We start from the raw sequence: 17477 nt of genomic DNA, 5'->3' as shown, positions 1-17477 counted from the left end.
ACACATTAAGTGAGGCCTTCAGGCTCCTGGCAAACTGTCAATATGGTCCTCAGCTGGGCAGAGCAGGGAAAGAGTGAGAGCAACAAGTAAGGCCCTTGCTGGAACCAGCCTTCCTAAGTCTCTGATGCAGCACTTGAATTTAAGAATTCTTTGTAGGTGCTGATGGATGCTGTTTTGAGTCTCTGGAGTTGATCCATTGCCAGGGTCCAATAGTCTGAGAAGATCTGTCTTTTAGAAATGTAAGATCATGACAAAATAAATTTAAATCTGGAAAAGACCATAGGGTTCCTCTAGTTTAAATTCTTCACGGAACAGATGAGGAAACTGAGGACTACAGAGGCTAAAAGCATCTTGCCTAAAGTGACAATGGGACTAAGTATAAGGGGTAGAATTTGAACCCAAGTCTTCAGGCTCCAAATCTGTGCTCCTAAAAATTGTATCATGCTGATGGGAAACCAGGGTTATAGGCAATGTCATGTATTTACTTATTCAGAAACAGACCAGGAGCTGGCACAAAAAGGGCCTGTTTAAAAAAAATAAATTATTCTTTTGGAATAGGGAATTTTTTTTTTGGCTGAGCACTTCCTGTTTACTTAAATCGTATAGCAAGAAGGACCACCTGGTGTACACATTTCTTGAGAATGCTGGGCACATAATGAACTCTGGGTGGGATTTGGAAATCCTTTAATTGGCAAAAAAAAAATGTGGTTCAACAATTCTCTTACTCGCAATCCCTCTCCCTTGCCTTTCCCTTGTTTCAACTTCCCATTTCTGGATTCATTAAACAGATATGCCTAGTGCACCAAGATGACTATTGGCCAAGTCAATCGCCAAGCCACTAGACGGATTTATCCATGCTGTAGAGCCCCTCTTAAAAAAAAAAAACCCAACACAATTACAAAAAAACAAAACAAAACCAGAAGCCTAATCCCTTCTGTATAATTCACATAAGAAAAGAACTCAACCTCCTTTTCTTTCTTTCTTTTTCTTTCTTCTCCTTTTTCTAATTGACTACCACCATTTTCAATGTTGCCAGTGTAGAATGTCAAGAAGGAACCTTGTTGAGAATGACCCCTTAAGAACAGAGGCATTGAAAGTTCTCTGCCTCAAATGGGGTCATTTTAAGTGAGCTCCCCCTGCTTTGTAAAGGACAAATGGGTCCTAGCAGCAGGCATTATCTAACATTTCACCTCCTTCCTGGTTTCCTGCAGGAACATAATGACATTTTAGAAAAAAGAATATTTGTCAAAGCTACTGTTTCTCCAAGTGGAGAGTGGATAGGGATAGGTTTAAAATGTCAGAAGAGAATTTGGAGGTAGAGGGGGACATCCAGAGGTAATAGTTGGGAAGCTCTCTACCTTCTTTTAATGGTGACAATGAATGGGAGGTCATGAATGTAAGCTGTATAGATATCTGTACCTCAGATTTCCCCCTCTACTCCCTATTGCTTAAAATCATGGAACCATTGCATTTGTAGTTGTAGGGGACCCCAGATATCATCTAGTAAAAAATTCTTACCTTATAGACTACTCTAGACAGATGCAGGTTTTGGGGAGACAACACCACCAGATGAATAGTGAAGGCAATTTTGGGAAATGGAGACACATTGGAGGTGACACAACATGAGAATTGGAACATTGCCACTTTAAAGTAAGAGATGTGTTTATAGTGCTTTGACAATAGGACCCTTTCCTAGTGCCAAGCGTTTCACTTTTCCATTTTTTGTAGTCCAATTCTTGCTGTATTTTCTTTTGGTCAGACCATTTCTAGAGTAAAGTGACTGGAAAGGGAATTTTAGGAAAGATGTAGACAAAGTGGGCAGTATTTAGAAAATGGTGGCCATAATGGGAATCAGGATGGAGATCATGCCACATGAAGACCTGTTGGAAAAACTGGAGAAGAGAAGATTCAGAGGAGATATGCTATCTTTAAATATTTATAGAACTTGACTCCAACAGATAGAGCTGGAAATAATATGTAAAAGTTTTAGAGGGACAAATTTAGGTTCAATTCTGAGCTCATTGCTCTGAAAGTTCCTTCAATCAATGCCCATCGCCTGTCTATCTCTACCTGTCCTATTTTTCATGTCCTCTCCAAGGTATTCTATATCTGGAATGCTCTCCCTTATTTCCATCTCCTGATTTCCTTCAAACTCTAGAGGAAATCCCACCTTCTATAGGAAATCTTTCCTGATTCATATTAATTCTAGTGCCTTTTCTCTGTTGATTACTTCCAATTTTTCTTCTTTATACTTTTGTTTGTACATAGTTGTTTTGTATGTTCTTTCCCCCATCAGATTATAAATTCCTTCAGAGAAGGGCCTTTCTTCCTATCCCCAGTGATTAGAAAAGCATCTGGCACATAATAGACACTTAATAAGTGCTTATTGACTGACTGACAGACTGACGGGGGGGTCAGCCTAATGTACTGGAGACCTTCCTATATTTCTCTTGATATCAAAAGGAATCCAATGAAACACTCAGGATGGACATCCTCTCATTCCTCACTCACCCCACAAACAGTTCTTCTTTCTGTCATACTTTTCTCTGAGAACTATACTTCAGTCCTTCAAAGTTGCTATTTGGTTTTATGTTAAAGATTTTCCTCACCCATCATTCTCCTCTGTGTAATACTCATTTTCTATTGTTTGAGATTATTGTGTTACCTGCCTCATAGATCTATATAACAACATTGGTATTAAAAATGGAACTTTCTTTTTAAAATTAATTTATTTAGTCAATTTAGAACATTATTCCTTGGTTACAAGAATCATATTCTTTCCCTCCCTCCCCTCTCTCCACCCTTTCCATAGCCAATGCGCAATTTCACTGGTTTTTACATGTGTCCTTGATCAGAACCCATTTCCATGTTGTTCGTGTTTGCACCAGGATGTTCATTTAGAGTCTACATCCCCAGCCATATCCCCCTCCACCCATGTATTCAAGCAGTTGTTTTTCTTTTGTGTTTCTACTTCTACAGTTTTTCCTCTGAATGTGGATAATACTCTTTCTCTTAAGATCCCTCTGGGTTGTTCAGGATCACTGCATTGCCACTAATGGAGAAATCCATTACATTCAATTGTACCATAGTGTATCAGTCTTTGTGTACAATGTTCTCCTGTGGAACTTTCTTTCTTAGAGAAATTTTGGGTTATCAAAATAGCCATGGAGTTTTATGAAGGCAAAATCCAGCCTGCTCTACTTTTGTTTAAATCTGAGTCTAACTTTTCCATTTGTACTGTCCATCTTAGATAATATATATTGATAGATAAGCTCTATAGGGAGATCATTCAACTATACATTATAATCTGCACAATATTCTTCATTCATTTGGTATTTCTTATGTGGAATATTCATTCTTTTGTGTTGTTATGGGTCTTTTCCAGTAGTTTTTGTAATGTTCTAAAGACAGTGATGTCAAGTCCAAATAAAAACAGGAACCACTAACCCATATGTAAGAATCCCTCCAGTGCAAATTGTCTTAGAAAATCACATGTTAATATTATCTGATTTATTGTATATTTATTTATTTTGTTAAATGTTCCCAATTTACATTTTAATCAGGTTTGGGCTTTAGTTTGGAGAGTTGCCAACTGCATGCCCATGGACCACATCTTTGATGCCTTTGTTCTGGGGCTTGATGCCATCATTCTGTAAGCAGGAACATTTGGAAGATCTTAAGCACCCATGGAGAATCCCTTTTCAACTTGAATTCTCCTGGATCTTTCCTATCAAAGTACCGAACAATTTTGGTGTGCACATATCTCTTGGTTTTGTTCTTGGCTAATATTTATGACCAAAAGATATTTGAACAAAGTTGGTCTCTGCTGTTATACCTTTCAAGAACTCTTGAATGAGTTTAATGTGTGATTGAGGACTCTTTTTTAAAAGGGCTTTTATGGCAGTGTTTTGCTCAACTGAATTAAATGCTTTTTTCATCATCTATAAAAATAAGCACAGGAACTTGTATTCTCTATCTTTTAATCAACTGAATGAGCAAAGTTGAATTGTTTGTAAAAACTTGACTATTCTACATACTAATATCATCACTAAGGATATCTTCTTATTTGTATAGGTGTGCCAATAGAAAAGGAGATAAATAGTTTGGAAGTTTTTGGTGTTTCCTTAGTAATTTTTTTTTTTTGTTTCAATAAGGTCTGGGTTTTTTCAGTGTCTTTGGTTTTGTTACTGCTTTTAGATATTTTATTTATTTATTCCTTAACACCCTCATAATTATATCACCTCTGACATGGATCTCATATATATATATATGTATATATATATATACATATGGCCCAATTAGACTGCTTTCCTCATCTTTATCATTTTATTGCTATTTCCATCTTCTTTATAAGTACTTTAAGTATTATGATAATAGAATCCCTCTATGGTGGCATTGTTGTTGTGGATGGTGAAAACAATTTGATATAAAAAAATCATTGCTGATCTTTTAAATTTTTCTTATTTGTTATTCCTCTATTTTAATCTTTTAGTACAACCAGGAAGACTTTGTTGAGTTGGGTCTTTCATCAAACTTTCTTTAAACTGATTTTTATTATTTATGGTTTCTCATTGCTTTAATCTTTCATAATCATTTTTATAATATTTACAAATGAGGTCATATCCTAAAACTTAGTGCTAAATTTGACTAACTTCTTTCTTCTTTTGGCAAGTAAGTGAGGTGTTTTTTGACCAAGGCACTTTTAAAGTTTTTTTGGTCTCCTTTGGGTGCCAACTTATTTGCAAAGGTTAAAATTCTATAAATAGTTATAATAATTTGTGTTGGCATCACATCATTATCTTTCATTACTTAATTTCTTTCATTATTTAAACAGAATAAGATTGTTATTTAGTTTGTAAGCCACTTTCCTCATTAAAATGCATTCTTTTAGATTCATATTAATTATGTTCATTATTCTAACAATAAGTGTCCTGAATATCCATATATAGCTCATTCAAGGATGACTCTACCATTCATAATGAGATTTTTCCTCTTTCCTAAAAGAAAATGACTTCAGTTTTTTTGTAATTTGTTTTTATAGTGCTTATCACATCTGATGCCAAATGAATATTTTCTTAACTTCAACTTTATATAAGGAAATACTTCCTAATGTTTCCTACTATTCCTACTAGTAGTATATCCTACTTCCTACTATCCAAAATGTCTGTCTTGGGAAGTTCTAGGTTTCTTTTCACTGGTTGTCTTTTTTTTCCGAGATATTTTATTTTCCAAATTACATGTAATAATTTTCAACATATATTTTCTGAAATCACAAGATCCCAATTTCCTTCTTCTTTTCCTTCCCTGCCCTCTCTCAGAGATGGTACACAATTTGATCTGGGTTATACTTGTTTTTTCATACAAAACATATTTCCATATTGGTCATTTTTTGTAAGAAAATACTTATATAAAACCAAAACTCCAAAATAAAACCATAAATGAATGAATGTGAAAAATAATACGCTTTGATCTGCATTCTGACTCCAACAGTTCTCTCTCTGGAGGTGGATAGCATTCTTTGTCACAAGTCCTTCAGAATGTATTGCTGAGAGTAGCTAAATCTTTCACAGTTGATCATCATACAATATTGCTTTTACCATGTACAATGTTCTCCCAGTTCTGCTTATTTTTCTCTACATCGGTTCACATAGTTCTTTCCAGCTTTTTTTCTAACCATCCTGCTCATTGTTTCTTATAGCAAAATATTGTCCTATCACCAAAACATATCACAATTTGTTCAGCCATTCCCCAATTGATGAACATCCCTATAATTTTCAATTCTTTGCCACCACAAAAAGAGCTTCTATAGATATTTTTGTACAATTGCTGCCCCCACCACTGTTGTTGAGATTGTCACACTGCAGCAACTTTCAAGGGAGAGCTTGGAAGACTGATTTTCCCTCCAGGATTCTGCAGAGAGAATGGATAGGAGATGGGAAGGAGTTGGAAATACTATTAAGCATCTGGTGTTTGTGCTTCTTGTGGAGAATATTAGAAGATCTGACCTGAGGAGTTCAGGATTCATGTGGGAACATTCTTGGAAATTTTCTTTTGAAGATATTAGTTTTCCTCACTATTTAAATAGTTCTATTAGGGCTGTAAGTATAAGGCAGAGAACCCAAACAAAAATATTGCCTATTATTATTTCTAAACCTTTGTCTTCTGTCTTAGAATCAATACTGTGTATTGGTTTGAAGGCAGAAGAATAGTAAGGGCTAGACAACAAGGATTAAGTGACTTGCCCTGGGTCACACAGCTAGGAATTTGAACCCAGGATCTCCCATCTCTAGGCCTGGCTACCCCTTATTGCCCATAATTATAAGTGGAATGATTTAGCATGTATTCATTCCTTCATTTTGAAATGAAATATTTATAGTTTCTGAAGTTATTTAATCTAAGTAGTTCTAGGAATGAGGGGAAGGAAAAAACCCAAAATTCATTGTGAATATGCATTTTATTTGTGTGTTTTTTTCATAGGAATTCCTCACCACCAGAGATTTTGATACCTGAAGGGAAATGTGCCTTCCCAAACTCTTCTGACATTCCCTTACTTGTTGCTTTGAGTAGAACCACAGGTAGGCAAAGAGAGTAAATGAATGCCTATGCTATGACTTCAGTGTGGGAAGGCTTCTCTGTTCATGTCCTGCCTTCTTCTTCTACTGCCTACTTTCTGAAATGTCTCTGTTAAAACTATATTCCTTGGACTTAGAAGTCTTTCCTCTATTGAAATATAAATATTGGTGAGGAAAGTGATATTTTAATGTGTGAATCACATATGCTCTAATAAAAACATATCTGTGGGATTATTTAATAGAAATTGATTTGGAAGGGACCTTAGAGGTGCTCAGTTTCAATTTCCTATCTATTTAGTCATCCCCTCCGGGGCAGTTGTGACAGGTGGTTTGCCCACCCAGATGTATCAGAAGCAACCTGTTCCATTTTTGGACAATTCTGATGGTTAGGTGTTTTTCTCTCCTATTCAGCTGAGATCTGTGCCTCTGTGAACTTCTGGGTCAAGGAGACCAAGTCCAGTTCCTTCTCTACATGACAAGTTTTCAAATATTTAAACATAGTAGGTCTTTGAATTGAAGTTTAAATAAAATCTGAGGTGAGGACGCAGAGAGCATGAGGGTATATGGTGCTTGTTGGGTTTGAGAAGAGAGTGCTACTTAGGGAGGGCAGGGTAAAATGTCAAGAATGGGGAGACTGGGGGCACCCAAGACAAATTAATCTGTCTTATAATTTTGAGTGGGACTAACCCTGGCAGATAGGGTTTTTCAGAATGAGTTCCCTATAAAAGATCAAATGCAAAATCCATTTTCTTTGTAGAATTCTTCCCTCCTGTTCACTCTCTTCCCACTTGCTTCAGGGAGGTTTATGGTTTAAAAAATTAGAGTGTGGATCTATTTTCATTACTGAAGGATTTGCAACTCTGAACTGAGCATGTCTCTGTTCACATTTGCATCTATCATCCTTTAAGCTAATTTTCAATGCCAAACTGCTATTTTAAATGTTTTCCAAATGCATGCTATTGAATTCTTCTCCATACTTTTGCTATCTAATTCTAGTGATCTTTTATTTGGTGGCAGTCTCCAATGAGAAAAATTCAAGGACAGGAGCCAATTCCAGGTTTGAGTAGGGATGGGGGAACCAATCAATGAGTCAATAAATATTTATTAAGCACCTATTATGTACCGGGTACTGTGCTAAGTGCTAGATCAGGGAGCAGTTGAAGTCCAGGAAATGAAGAGATTTGGTGGGCTAAAGGACTGGTGGGCTGGTCTTATCTCCTGAATATTTCATGTCTCAGTTGCTATTTATCAATTAGAAAAAAGTGCACCTTTGTCAGAGAAGTGATTGAATACTTAGAGCTCCACAATAATGGTAACATTATTGAGTAGTGTTAAGTAGCTAGTCCTAATTTGTGAGTTATAAGCAGTTGAGAGATGCCCTATACAAGTTTTATGGAGTTGGTTCTCAGTTTCTGGCACAATAGCCACCCTTGTACAATGCTTAATGTTTTACAAATAGATTCCATAATCATTACCTAGTTGGATTCCCATAATTTAAAAATTTTTAAGAATAGGACTAGTAGCAGGTAGGTGGCTCAGTGGATTGAAAGCTGGGCTTAGAGATGGAAGGTCATGTCTGGCTTCAGATACTTCCCAGCTGTGTGACCATGGACAAGTCACTTAACCCCCTTGCCTTGGGACCAATATGTGGTATTGATTCTAAAATGAAAGGTAAAGATTTTTTTTCTTTTAAGGAATAGCCAGAGGTTATAATCATTTCCATTTTAGAGTTGGGGAAAAAGAAGAGTCAACTGGGATTTTAACTCAGTTCTTCTGCTGTTTTCATAAATATTGACCCCCTTCAGGATTTTATGTCAAGACAAAGAGAGGTAGGCTTTGTTAGATTTGATGTAGAGGGCAACTTGCCCAATGGCAGTTAAATATCGGAAAGATAGGCCAATGTATTCAAGATATATGGGGCCAATTTTGAGCCCATTCTGGGTTTTAGTATTGGTAGAGATGATAGTGAAAACTTTAGAGGTTTTAGTGTCAGAATTACAAGACTATTTAAATCAGGAAAGTTAACAAAGGGGAGTTAAAGTAAAGAGGCAAATGATGAAATGTATTCAAGGAGAATTAAGTAGAAAACCTACTAGTAAGTTGGCCATTCTAGTAGTTGATTACTTAGATTACCCTAAATTTTATTGTACCAATCTTCTTCTTGTAGTAAACAATGACTATTGAAATGTAATTCTGATGAAGTTTTAGAAAACTTGCTTCTGCCAACATATATTTTTTCACTCTTCCTCTTTGAGATAATGGAGGAAGAAAGGTGGATAAAGTGTCAGAACGAGAAGACACCTTAGAAGCCATTGAGTCCATCCCTATCATTTTATAAAAGTAAAAATTGAGAGAGAGGTTAAGGAACTCACTCAAGATCCCACAGATAGTGAATGTCTAAGGCAGGATTTGAACTGAGATATTTCTGACCTTAGGTCCAGGGCTCTCTCCATCACACCATGTTAAACTCTATATTTTATATTAATAAGAGATTAAAAAGCATCATTCTTCTGCCCATAAATAAATAAGTAAAAGTAATTTTATCTATCACTGTAGCAGAGATATTAGGAGAATGATATCATTCATTTAGAGTTGTAAAGGAACTTCATAGTTGAACTCATTCATTTTGTAGATGAGTTAACTGAGATCCAGACAATTTAAGTGGTTAGCCCAAGCTAGAATTTGAATCCAGGTCCTCTGACTCTAAATCTCTTGCTTTTTCCTTTGCAACAAGATAAAACAGAATTAAGGTTATTTCAGGAGGCACTGTAGTGCATTGGAAAGATTACTGAATCTGGGGTCAATAAATCTACATTTAAATTTGGACTTTACTACTTTCTGATTAATTTAAGTGAACAAGTCACTTCATCTCTATTGACATCAGTGCCCCCATCTACTGGACCAGATGACTTCCACAAAGTCTCTTCTAGCCCCAAATCTGGGATTCCAGTACCATTTTTTGTAAATATATGTATGTACAATATATTTATCTACACACACATATATTTGAGGTGATTTAACAGTTAGTTATTAGTATGGCCAGGCTGCTAATATGTTTTCTATTGAATTCCTCCTGAAAATGTTTCATTGATTTTCCATTTTCTTCAGTTCCCCTTTGCTAACCTTCCAGATTTAAAAAGTATACACAGATACACATACACACATTATATAATATATGGTAAAATAGAAAAGATTATATAATAATGTAAATATATAATACATTATATAGACTTTATTATATATAGAATAAAAGTATGTTTATTCACATATATACATACTGAATATGTTTATATATCTATATATATCTATAGCTATACACACATAACATATATACATATACACATATAATATGCAATATAGATAACACCTATATAGATACACATATGCAGACATGTACACAATACATACATGTATATATATATAGAGAGAGAGAGAGAAAAAGAGGGAGAGAGACAGAGACAGAGACAGAAAAAGAGAGAGGAGAGAGAAAGAAAGAAGAGAGAGAGAGAGGAGAGACAACCGAGAGCATGTGTGTGTGTGTGTGAAAGACAGAGAGAGAGAGAGAGAGAGAGAGAGAGAGAGAGAGAGAGAGAGAGAGAGAGAGAGAGAGAGAGAGAAAGAGAGAGAAATAGAGAAAGACAGAGAGAGAGAAAGAGAGAGAGAGAAAGAGAGAGAGAGAAAGAGAGAGGAGAGAGAGAAAGAGAGAGAAATAGAGAAAGACAGAGAGAGAGAAAGAGAGAGAGAGAAAGAGAGAGAGAGAAAGAGAGAGGAGAGAGAGAAGGAGAGAGAGAAATAGAGAGAGAGAAATAAAGACAGAGAGAGAGAAAAAGAGAGAGAGAGGAGAGAGAGGAGAGAGAGAAAGAGAGAGAAATAGAGAGAAATAAAGACAGAGAGAAAGAGGAGAGAAAGAGGAGAGAGAGAAAGAGAGAGAGAAATAGAGAGAGAAATAAAGACAGAGAGGGAGAAAGAGAGAGAGAGAGAGGAGAGAAAAAGGAGAGAGAGAAAGACAGAGAGAAATAGAGAGAGAAATAAAGACAGAGAGAGAAAGAGAGAGAGAGAAGAGAGAGAGGAGAGAGAGAAAGAGAGAGAAATAAAGACAGAGAGAGAGAAAGAGAGAGAGAGAGAGGAGAGAGAGAAAGAGAGAGAGAAATAGAGAGAGAAATAAAGAGAGAGAAAGAGAGAGAGAGAAGAGAGAGAGGAGAGAGAGAGAGAGAAAGAGAGAGAGAAATAAAGACAGAGAGAAAAAGAGAGAGAGAAAGAGAGAGAAAGAGAGAAAGACAGAGAGAGAGAGAGAGAGAGAGAGAGAGAGAGAGAGAGAGAGAGAGAGAGAGAGAGAGAGAGAGAGAGAGAGGGAGGGAGGGAGGAGAGAGGCATATATACACATATATGGTGTCCCCAAAGTCTTAGTGTAGTGTTAAGCTATTTTTTTTTATTGGCCTCTCAAGGCTCAAGTTAAAGCCAATACTTGAATTTGGGATTTTAAGAAAACAATTCAAAACATAATATAACCATGGACTTTATTGTTATGCCAGACAGCAAGTAGACAAACAAGGCATATGAACACACAATGTCACCCCCCCCCCCACCATATGGCGATATAAACAGGTTTGTTCCCACATGTGAGAAACTCACTCCAGCTGGAGGGCGAAGGGTATGAAGGGTACATGCTGGGGAGGGAACATGCTCAAAGTTGGTGGTTAGGTAGCAAGAATATACGCCCTAAAAGTGGGCTTGGTTGAGAACACAATCAGGAATTCCTATTCATATCCAGATGTGGTAGAAAGTTCTACAGGTTCTTTATTGATACCAGATTTCAGTGAAGCTCCCATAGTAAGAGTTTCTTTGTTGGTAGCACAAACTGGTGGGAGGATCCAATGGGAGAAGGAGAATGACTCAAGGCCCCTCCAGTAGTTCATTCAATCCCGAAGCTGTAAGCTTTATCTTCCTGCCACAGAATTACCAATGGAAAAGTATAACTCTTCTCTTGCCTAAATGCTTCTATGGGCATTAGAACCACTTAGGCTCCATAGTGGAGTCTTATCAATATAATTATTATTTCTAACAGTAATTATGGCAACAACAATATCACAACATCAAAAATATAAAGTTTTTAATTTTCATAGCAACTAAAAATTTAATTAATTAAAAACAATTAAGAAAATTTACTTAAGCTTAAGTAACTGTACCAATCTTAAAACTTAAAACTGGGAGCAGCTAAGTGGCTCAGTGAATTGAGAGCTATGCTTAGAAAGGGGAAATCCTGGGTTCAAATTTGACCTTGGATATTTCCTGGCTGGGTGATTCTTGGGCAAACCATTTAAACCTCATTACCTAGCCCTTATTGCTCTTCTGCCTTGGAACTAATACATAAGGATTGATTCTAAGATTCTAAGAAAGAAAAAGATAGAAGGTAAACAATAAACATATTTAAAGGTTAAAACTTTTTTAATATTTTTGGGGCACTGTATACATACATACAATGCATCCAGAAATATATTCATGAATACACACATATAGATATAGTTATATAGTTCTTAGCATCCTAAGATTTTTAGATAAAAAGGACCTTGGGTGTTGTACATTTCAATTCCCTCATCTTAGAAAAGAGGAAATTAAGATCAAAAGAGTTTTACGTGATTTGTCCCAGGGTACACAGGTAAAGAGGTAGAACTGAGATTCAAACTCAAGTCTTGACTCCACATGCACCACTCTTTAGAAAATATTCACTATTTTTCATTTTTGGAGTAAATGATGAGGTAAAGCCAACAGCAAAAAAAAAAGGTTGTTTCAGAATAAAAGTAGAGGATACATTTGATAGCTTTTTTGAGTTGGACACCATTTTTTTCAGTCCCAAGACCTATGTTCTCTCTATCATATTAGGGACATAGATAGAGCAACATTCTTTTCTCAATGAATACTACCCAAATCAGTATCAGTGCCTATTATAAGAGACAAAAGCTTAGTTGTCCAATTCACTAGGGCATGGTTTGGACAGTTGTAATCTTACATGTTGACTGATGGTGCTACTTCTTGCAGATGAGAAAGAGAGAATTATGTGATGGCTGAAAGATGAAATGACTGAGGAAACCACAATTCAAGCTTCTGAACAATTAGATTTATTAAGTAATGCAGGCCAATTGCCTAATGAACTTAAAGTGGGATTAGGACATAGAGAAGATGGGTCCAAGTATGAAACAGTGATGGAGTGAGAAGATGAAATAGAAGTGAATGCTACCTTGAAAGGAAAGATAAGAAAAGGATAGAAGAAAAAATAAAGCTGCAAAGAGCTGTGTTTTTTCTCTCTTGATTCTATCATTCAAAATGTTAGCAGAAAGTGGATGTCCATATATTCAAAAGCTACCTTTCATTAACTGTTGCAGAAATCTCTATCATATCAATTTGCACATCTTTCAGACATCTACCATGTTCCCTCTACTCTGTATTATAGTTATTTAAGTATATATCTTAATGCCCTTATTAAATCAGAAACTCCTTAAGAACAAGAATATATCATCTTAAGTCAGCTTCAAAATGATAGCTCATATAGAAATAAACACAGAAATACTACTGATGCCTTTTAAAATAACATATTTGAGAAAACAAAATAAACACTTTTACTAGTCAAGTGTCATATTGATTCCTTCCGATATCAATAGAAGTTTTAATCATCTTCATAACTTCCTCATTTTAAAATAATTGCTTTTAAAATTATTTTATTTTTCCCAATTTCATGTAAAAATAATTCCAATATTCATTAAAATATTTGAGTTCCAAATCATCTCCTTCCCTTCTTATGCCCCTTTTTTGAGAAGGCAATTTGCTATGGATTATACATGTGTATTCATGTAAAAGTTTCCATTTTATCATGCTGCAAAACAAAAAAAATCAAGAAGAATAAAGGAGGTAAAAAATGCATTCAGACTTCATCAGTTCTTTTCCAGAGGTGGATAACATTTTTCATCAAAAGTCTTTTGGAATTATTTTGGAGCACTGTATTGCTGAGAATAGCTAAATAATTCATAGTTGATCATTATATAATATTGCTTTTACTATATACAGCATTCTTCTGGTTTTGCTCATTTCACTTTGCATCAGCTCATATTAATGTACCCAGGTTTTTCTGAAAGCATCCTGTTTGTCATTTCTTATAGTACAATAGTATTCTGTGACAACTTGTTCAGTTATTCCCTAATTTATGGGCATCTCTAGCAGAGAGATTTGAACATAGAAGGCACTTAATAAATATTGATTGTTCTATTCCTCCTCTGCTTATTCTCTGTGTTGTCTTTGTTAGGTCACTTAACTTCTCTGAATTTCAGTTTCATCATCTGCAAATGCAAAAAAAAAAAAGACAATAGTACGTATACTGCTTTCTAACAAGGTTGCTTAGAGCAAAGGACTTTGCAAGCCTTAAGGTAAATTATAAATGGAATCTTTATAAACTCTGGGGGCTCTTGTTCGAAACTCACTCTCATTAGCAAACTGAGTATTAAGTGAAGACTATCTGTAGGCTTTGAATTATTTGCTCCAGCTCTCATTTTCAGTGACAAGTTGGATCGCCAGAGGTGAAACTAGCAATGGGTATCCTTATTCTAGTTTCCATTCTCATATGTTAGTTAGGTCCTAGACCAAGACTGATATAGTCCTTGGGATACTTATCCCAATTCCCATGCTTACTGATGTTGGGTTCTCATAGCAAAGCTACATTTCTTCCTTGAGGTTCTAGGAGTTCCTGTGAGAGACTGAAGCATCTTTCTAAAATTATTGGCTTGAGCCTCCATTCTGTTGTGTTTTCTCTAATATTGATCATCTATTATATATTATATAATATATAATATATATTTAATTTTTCCACATATCATTGATTGATTGACCCACTGATTAGCAATCAGTATCATTTAAACAACTAAAAATGTCAGTTAGCCTTAACAAAGAGAGATTTATTGAGGTGATATAGCAAGAATAGGCATACCAAAACATCCTCCCAAACAAGGGGCACATTTTCCCTTATACTATTAAATCGAGTGGGCTTGTTTTAAAGTGGGTTCTACAAAGCATTTGGTCATTTCTGAATGTAGTCAATCTAATGGAAGAAGTTACTGTCTCCTAGCTTCTTTTGATCCTGCTACACTGTGTAAAACAGGTCATTCAAAGCTCTCTTTTCATGGGGCTCAGCTGCCTGCGCCCTCTGACATGGATACCCATGTATGGATTTCTGGAAGCTTGGTCTTCCAACCTTTTAAATTTCATAAAATTGCAGTCAAATCTGTTCCATTTCCAATACTCTTTCACTTTCCTTTCAGGAAAGAATAGATATAATAGGGATAGAAGCAATAGAAGGATCATCTATTCATGGCTTCACATCAATCTCAGTGGGGACAGTAGAATACAAGATAGCTCTCTATCTTTGACCAAAGATTTATAGTAGTTCTAGTCTGTTCATTGCCAAAGTCTCTTGTAAGCAAGCTTGGTTTCATCTCAGAAGCCAATAGACTAACATTTTATCACCATGCAATAAACTTCCTGGAAATCACTAGAAATTATTTTTACATATTCTAAAATTAGAGAGGTTGGGCTTTCATTGGCTAGTCTTCCATCACATAAATGTGAGCTATTATTATGATAATATTTGATATGATTATAACAGCTTAAGTCTAAAAAGAACACCATAAAGTCCTTCCTTTAACCACATCCCTGTTTTCTCTTTTCTTCATTCATTTGTCATTTGTTTGTTTGTTTGTTCATTCCTTCCTTCTTCCCTTTTCCCTCTCTTCCTTCCTTGACTTGCCCATGGTCCCACAAATGGAAAGTGACAGAACCAAAATTCAAGCTTCAGTCCTCCTATCTCCAAATCTAACATTCTTTCTGATATACTATTCTATTGTGATTGTTAAAGAGTCTTCTTATTCTAAACACATTTTAAAGTTAGTAGATACTGGGTATGGCAGCAACTATTCTTCAGAGCAAAGTATGAGGACTGTGTGAAAACTATTTTCTTTTGTTCAGAGATCTATTTGCTTACACTTGTTTCTCATTGTTGATGTCATTAGAAATATTATTTGAAATGGCAAACTCCTTAAAAACAGGGGCCAAGGTTTATTCATCTTTGTTTCTTTAACAGTGCCCAACACAACATTGAGTATGCAAAAGGTCCTCAATAAATGTTTGTTGAGTTGAATTACCATTAATATTTGCTAAAGGATTGGTAATGTTAACTTGTCACTAGTAACTGTGCCAGCTGAATCTTGGCTCATTGTCTGGTGGATCTTGCCAATGCAAATATCTGGTCAAGGTAAAGGCAACACCACAGAAAAAAATCAAATACATATTCAACCCACAAATGCTAGCTCCATCCTGGGTGTACACAGCCTGTTTTTTGGTGACCCAAGTAGTCTTCCTTATGAGTAACCTTGGATATAACACAAAGCTCACAATATTTTTTTCTCATTAATTAAATGATCTTGCTATGTCCAAGAGAAAAAAAAGTATTTAAATATCTCAACTATTCACTATTTAAAAATTATATGTCTAGGGGGCAGATAGGTAGCTCAGTGGATTGAGAGCCAGGCCTAGAGACAGGAGGTCCTAGGTTCAAATTTGGCCTCAGACACTTCCCAGCTGTGTGACCCTGGGCAAGTCACTTGACTTCCATTGCCTAATCCTTACCATTCTTCTGCCTTGGAACCAATACACAGTATTGATCCCAAGATGGAAGGTAAGGGTTTAGAAAAATGAAAATTATATATCTAGACTTTCATTATATACTAAGAAATCATGCAAAGTGAACATTATGGTATGGAAGAATTCTAATTTTCAAAAGTAAGGGGTCAAAACTTGAAAATGTCACAATGTAACATGGGACTTTTATCTGAAATGACATTTCACTTAGAAATATTTATAAAGTTACAATCATGCATTTTAAGTAAACTATTTAAACTAAAGAAGTATTCTGAACAAAAAACCAAACCAAAATAAAAACCTCTCAGAAATAGCCAAGTATGAAATAGGTTCCTTTTAGTACTAAATTATTATTTGGTACTGGTATATGAGCAATGAGATTGATGTGATAAATAATAGAGTGATTCTTTTTTTTTGAAAAAAAGAATAAGAGCTATTTCCCAATTGATAAATCATTAAAGTTCATGAACAGGTAGTTCTCAAGGGAAGAAAACTAGGCTATTTATAACCAATGATAAAATGCTCCAGAATCAATTGTACAAAAAAATCAAGCCATTCTCCAATTGATAAATGGGCAAGGGACATGAATAGGCAGTTTTCAGTTAAAGAAATCAAAACTATTAATAAGCACATGAAAAAGTGTTCTACATCTCTTATAATCAGAAAGATACAAATCAAAACAACTCTGAGGTATTACCTCACACCTAGCAGATTGGCTAACATAACAGCAAAGGAAAGTAATGAATGCTGGAGGGGATGTGCCAAAGTAGGGACACTAATTCATTGCTGGTGGAGTTGTGAATTGATCCAACCATTCTGGAGGGCAATTTGGAACTATGCCCAAAGGGTGATAAAAGACTGTCTGCCCTTTGATCCAGTCATAGCACTGCTGGGTTTGTACCCCAAAGAGATAATAAGGAAAAAGACATGTACAAGAATATTCATAGCTGCACTCTTTGTGGTGGCCAAAAATTGGAAAATGAGGGGATGCCCTTCAATTAGGGAATGGCTGAACAAAGTGTGGTATATGTTGGTGATGGAATACTATTGTGCTAAAAGGAATAATAAAGTGGAGGAATTCCATGGAGACTGGAACAACCTCCAGGAAGTGTTGCAGAGCGAAAGGAGCAGAACCAGGGAAACTTTGGACACAGAGACTGATATACTGTGAGTCAATTGAATGTAATGGACTTCTCCATTAGTGTCAATGCAATGTCCCTGAACAAT

Source organism: Monodelphis domestica, chromosome 2 (genome assembly GCF_027887165.1).
Source record: "Monodelphis domestica isolate mMonDom1 chromosome 2, mMonDom1.pri, whole genome shotgun sequence".
NCBI lineage: Eukaryota > Metazoa > Chordata > Mammalia > Didelphimorphia > Didelphidae > Monodelphis > Monodelphis domestica.
This window is presented reverse-complemented; position numbering follows the sequence as displayed.